Source organism: Homarus americanus, unplaced genomic scaffold (assembly GCF_018991925.1).
Source record: "Homarus americanus isolate GMGI-L3 unplaced genomic scaffold, GMGI_Hamer_2.0 scaffold38796, whole genome shotgun sequence".
In the NCBI taxonomy this organism is placed as follows: domain Eukaryota; kingdom Metazoa; phylum Arthropoda; class Malacostraca; order Decapoda; family Nephropidae; genus Homarus; species Homarus americanus.
This window is the reverse complement of record NW_024725271.1, coordinates 97,501-103,260: the sequence shown is the minus strand read 5'-3', so window position 1 is coordinate 103,260 and position 5,760 is coordinate 97,501. Positions and strand designations below refer to the sequence as shown.

The window sequence follows — 5,760 nt, the reverse complement described above, 5'->3', positions numbered from 1 at the left end:
GGTGGGTGGGTGGGTGGGGAGGGTGGGTGGGGAGGAGGTAGGTGGGTAGGTCGGTGGTGGGTGGGTGGGTGGGTCGGTGGGTAGGTAGGTGGGAGGGAGGTGGGTAGGTCAGTAGGTGGGTAGGTCGGTAGGTAGGTGGGTAGGTAGGTAGGTAGGGAGGGTAGGTAGGTAGTGCTGTGTTGTTGCCAGATTCATGATACTGGTTCCTGACCAAAACAGTAAACAAATACCTGTACCTGGAAGCCATGATTAAAGGTGTCGTTTAACCTCTGATTACAATAGGAATGAATTAACGCCCTGACCCTGAATTAATGCCCCTCACCCTGTGCCCTCACCCTGAATTAATGCCTGACCCTGAATTAACACCCCTGACCCTGGTGCTGCCCTGAATTAATGCCTGACCTGAATTAATGCCTGACCTGATGTCACCTGACCTAGATTACCTGACCCTGAATTAATGCCCTGACCCTGAATTAACACCTGACCTGAATTAATGCCTGACCCTGAATTAACACCCTGACCCTGAATTAACACCCTGACCCTGAATTAACACCCTGACCCTGAATTAACACCCTGACCCTGAATTAACACCCTGACCCCAAATTAATGCCCTGACCCTGAATTATACAAACAATGATCACATTCTGTACTAACAATCTTCTTTTCTCTTTTTCAGGTTTTTTTGTAAGGAGTAAAAATATATATAACTTGAGAGCCAGACAATCATATACGATATAACAAGACGTGGTACTTATAAGATACAGTATATTGATCACTACAAGTCAAGGTTTTTTACCCAGTGTTAAGAGATGAGATAACTTACTACCATAACTCTGTAAGTGTTTTTCATAATTGAACTTTGTTGGAATAAGTAAATAAATAAGTAATTAATAATAAAAAAAAAGCGAAATGTGATATTAAACTAGTGAATTATTAGCCGTTTTTTGAAACACTCGTTTGATGCAACTGTGTGTGTACTGTACCGTACTGTAGTGTACTGTAGTGTACTTATTGTGTGTGTGTCAACCAAAGTGAACCTCGATATGCATTCCATGACATAAAACAAGCTCTTCTAACTGTGATTATTTCCATGTGTTTATAGATAATGTAGAACTATAGAAATAAATTAAGATAATTAACGTAAACTACTATTACATAAGAGATATATGAACGTATACCGGTACTGTCAACTGTCGAGCTTCTAAAAGTGTTGGAAAATAAAGAGAACAAAAAGAAAAACAATTAAGACGATAACTCCAGAGAAAAGGAACATTCACAGCTGTTAAGATGTGTCCCGTGGTCGACGCCAGGCTCCCCAGGGCTCCATGTGGTCATATATTCAACCCTTCGTGAGCCCTACCAAGCAAGCCCACACCACCTCAACCCACACACGCAGCCCGGTCTCCAGCCCACAGCCAGTCTACAGCCTCAGCCCACAGTCCGGTCTCCAGACTAAGTCCACAGCCCATACTAAGCCCACGGTTTCCTCCAGTCTCAACTTGAACCCATAGCCACCCGCCCACCTCCGTGTTCTCAGTAAATTCCTCCTTTTTTTAAATAATCCCCCACCAACAACAACCACATATAAGCTCGATTTTCTACCCTAAGCCCCCCTCTTCTCTGCCCCCTAAGCCCTAAACAAAACTCAGAGGCTTCACCAACGCCATTATAACACAGGGACCAAAGCACCATAAAGCCCGATTCTTCAAGCGCTATTTCCCTCACTCACAACACCAAGTCGACTGTTCCCTTTACAACCCTAACCATTAAAAGACCTCCAGTGCTCAATCAACCCTGAACACTTGCCAGGGACCTTCTAACAGTGATATTATACTCAACTCCAAAAGTCCTCCTAAAACCCACCCACAAAACCCTACAAACCCACCTACACACCAATCAAACCCACCTACACAACCCACCAAACCCACCCGGATATATACTCCAAGTCTGTGTGTAGTCTCTTGGTTTTTCCTCAAAGCCTTCAGACCTCACCAACAATTCTTTGATCCTGACGAGACTCTCACGACTTCACACACACACACACACACACACACACACACACACACACACACACACACACACACACACACACACACACACACACACACATACAGACAGACACATACACAGTCCTCACTAGCGAGAGAAAAAGAAAAAATATACAAAGACTTCTTCTCTCCTCTGATTCTAAAGATCCCAAAAACCAACACCATAACAAAAAATCCATTTGGGTTTTTATTTCACCTTGTTAGCTGAACGATTCCTTCCTCCCACAGTTAAGTCCTTCATATAAACCCCAACTTAAAACACTAAAAATAACAAAAAACGAACAATTGAGCACACAGAAATAAAAAACCTTCGGGAAAATATAAAACACGACCTTCCTGAAACTAGGATAGTACGCCCTTCCTTCCTCTCTCTCTCTCCCTCCCTCATCCCTCTCACGTTTTCTTTGACTCGAAAAAGTAAAAGAGGAACGGGTGCCGGCAGTAAGAACGAGACAGAGAAAAGAGAGAGGAGAACTTTGGCTCTATCTTCACCATGGTTCCTGCAGTCTCTTAGAACTCCTCCCGAAGGCTGTTGGTTGAAGACCCTGGGAGGAGGAGGAGGAGGAGGAGAAAGGGAAGTAAGGGCTGAGGCAACTGACGAAGAACCCCAAAGGCACCACGATGACACCCAGGGGCAACACGTCTGGGTCCGTTAAGGGCTTCCTGGATGTAAAGATTCCCGCCAGGAAGAGGAGAAGCATTTCGCTGTTTCGGGTGAGTACAAGATTTTTTTCCTAACCTTTTTTTTTCTCTCCCTTCTCTCTACATATTTACGGTTCTCAGAGTGTTATAGTTTTGTTCTTTTTTACCTTTTGGGGTCTTTTTATTTATACTTTTTTAGCTTTTATATATTTTTTTTGCCTTTATTTACCTTTTTAGCATTTTAGTTTTACTTTTTTAGCTTTTTAGTTTTTTTTTACTTTTTAGCTTTTTTTTTTTTTTTTAATTTTTAACTTATATACTTTTTATACTTTTACTTTTTTGCAAATTATTTTACTTTTTTCACTTTTATTCAATGGGATAATTAGGGCATTTCCGCCTTAAGACGCTGTAGGGGTATATTTTTTTTCCTTAACTCAAATATTTCCTATTTTTTCTATATATTTTTTTTTCTCTGAGTCCGTATTTACGAGAATATTTTCTTGATTTGGATTTTTTCAGGAATGTGAAATCTTTCTTTTCTTTGGGTCGACGCTGCATTTTATTTTATTTATTTATTAATTTATTATTTTTCTTGTGAGGGAATTCGTTAACTACAACCCAACTGGAATGTAAATGTATTTTATTTTTACAGAACTCTATAAAATTAAGGGTTTTGGGGAGGTATTTTACTCCTCAGGGTTGAATTAAGGTATTTTAGGCGGGTCTTTTATTACCGGGTGTTAAATTTGTTATACTCGTTCATCGAAAACAGCTGCCAGGGTTATACTCATAAATATGCTAATTAATATGCGATTGTGTGTGTGTGTGTGTGTGTGTGTGTGTATGTGGGTGGGTGGGTGGGTGGGTGGGTGGGTGGGTGGGTGGGTGGGTGGGTGGGTGGGTGGGTGGGTGGGTGGGCAGGGTATAAATCAATTCATTTATAACTCTGCTGTTGGTATTACAAACCTTAATTAAGTCTACGCAGGTGAAAAATTGGATGATTAATTTTCATATACGAATCAAAAACAAAGGTGTGTGTGTGTGTGTGTGTGTGTGTGTGTGTGTGTGTGTGTGTGTGTGTGTGTGTGTGTGTGTGTGTGTGTGTGAGTGTGTGAGGTGTGTGTGTGTGTGTGTGCGTGTGTGTGTGGTGTGTGAGTGTGTGTGTGTGTGAGGTGTGGTGTGAGGTGTGTGAGTGTGTGTGTGTGTGTGTGTGTGTGTGTGTGTGTGTGTGTGTGAGTGTGTGAGTGTGTGAGTGTGTGTGTGTGTGTGTGTGTGTGTGTGTGTGTGTGTGTGTGAGAGAGAGAGAGAGAGAGAGAGAGAGAGAGGCACATATCAAATCCCTTACCCTGCTCTTAAATCCGTATATCTACCTTAAAATCCCATCCTAATCCAAAAATCCCTGACCATCCCCGCAAATCCTTAACGTACCCTTAAAATCCCTTTAAATCCCACCTGAGACAACAGTAGGGACCCAGGAAGCCATTTCCATAAGACAACTGCTGAAATGGGTCCGCGTAGTAACGGGTCCTGGAGACGTGGTTGCTAGGGGGTGATACGTGGTTGCTAGGGGATGATACTTGGTTGCTAGGGGTGATACGTGGTTGCTAGGGGATGATACGTGGTTGCTAGGGGGTGATATTTGGTTGCTAGGGATGATATTTGGTTGCTAGGGGATGATATTTGGTTGCTAGGGATGATATTTGTTGCTAGGGGATTATACGTGGTTGCTAGGGGGTATACGTGGTTGCTAGGGGTGATACGTGGTTGCTAGGGATGATATTTGGTTGCTAGGGGATGATATTTGGTTGCTAGGGAATGATTTGGTTGCAGGGGATGATATTTGGTTGCTAGGGGATGATACGTGGTTGCTAGGGCTCATATACGTGGTTGCTAGGGGATGATACGTGGTTGCTAGGGGATGATATACGTTGGTTGCTAGGAGACAATTCATAGTAGCTAGGCGAAGAGTTGACCACACGTGGTTTCAGGCAGCCAAATACATCATAACAACTATTCATACACGACACTACATACTACTGCTACTACTACTACTACTACTACTACTACTACTACTACTACTACTACTACGCCCCGTCACTAAGAGATCCTGCCTCTCTCTACCCTCCTCCATACCGCCTCACTCCTACCCCACCTCCCCTTGCCCCACCCCCTCACCTCACCTCCCCCCTTTACCCCACCTCCCCTTAACCTCACCTCCTCCTTACCCCACCTCACCCCTCCTACCCCCTCCCCACGATCACAGGTAGTGGTGGTGGTATGGGGGCATAAGCAACACACCTGTATTACACTCACCCCGATGCACTAATCACCTGTATTCAACTCGCAGGGATTAATTAACTCGTTAGTTCACCTGTCCAGAGGAGTAGGACGAGGGATCGATTAGTTCTCTAAATCTAGGGGTTGTGTGTGGGAAGGGAGGAGGGAGGAGGGAGAAGTAATTAGGGATAGGGAGGGAGAAAGAGGAGGAAGGATATGAGGAGGAGGAGGGAGGAGGGGGAAAAGGAGGGAGGGTGAGAGGGGAAAGGGAGGGAGGCGGGAGGAGAGAGTGAGGAGTATGGTAATGTTATTTTGACTGAAACGATCCTTCAACCTCCTTAAGTAACTTGTTGATCCCTGCCACACCACGCCCACGCTGCCTCTCCACGCCCACTAGCCTCTCCACGCCCACGCTGCCTCACGCCAACCCTGCCTCACGCCCACCCTATCTCTACACACCCACGCTGTCTCTCCACGCCACCCTGCCTCTCCACGCCCACCCTGCCCTGTCTCTCCCGCCCACCCTGCCCCTGCCTCTCACGCCCACCCTGCCCCTGCCTCTCCACGCCCACCCAGCCCCTGCACGCCCACCCCTGCCCCTGCCTCTCCACGCCCACCCTGCCCGTGTCTCTCCACGCCCCTGCCCCTGTCTCTCCACGCCACCCTGCCCCTGCCTCTCCACGCCCACCCCTGCCCCTGCCTCTCCCGCCCACCGCACCCTAACATACTTGTTCTGAATACATGAATATTTGATGCAGCCAACATGATGGTATTTGTCTGTCAGTGTGTGTAT

The 5,760-nt window shown here is 45.5% G+C and overlaps 1 long non-coding RNA gene across 1 annotated transcript in view; it reads left to right on the top strand.

The window, feature by feature from the left end:
• The first annotated feature begins 1,614 nt into the window (after positions 1 to 1,614).
• The window catches only part of LOC121864784, a 90,362-nt gene continuing 86,216 nt past the window's right edge, over positions 1,615 to 5,760 (top strand). Inside the window, exon 1 of the long non-coding RNA XR_006088658.1 lies at positions 1,615 to 2,762. This is a non-coding gene — a long non-coding RNA (uncharacterized LOC121864784). The remainder of the gene's footprint in view (positions 2,763 to 5,760) is intronic.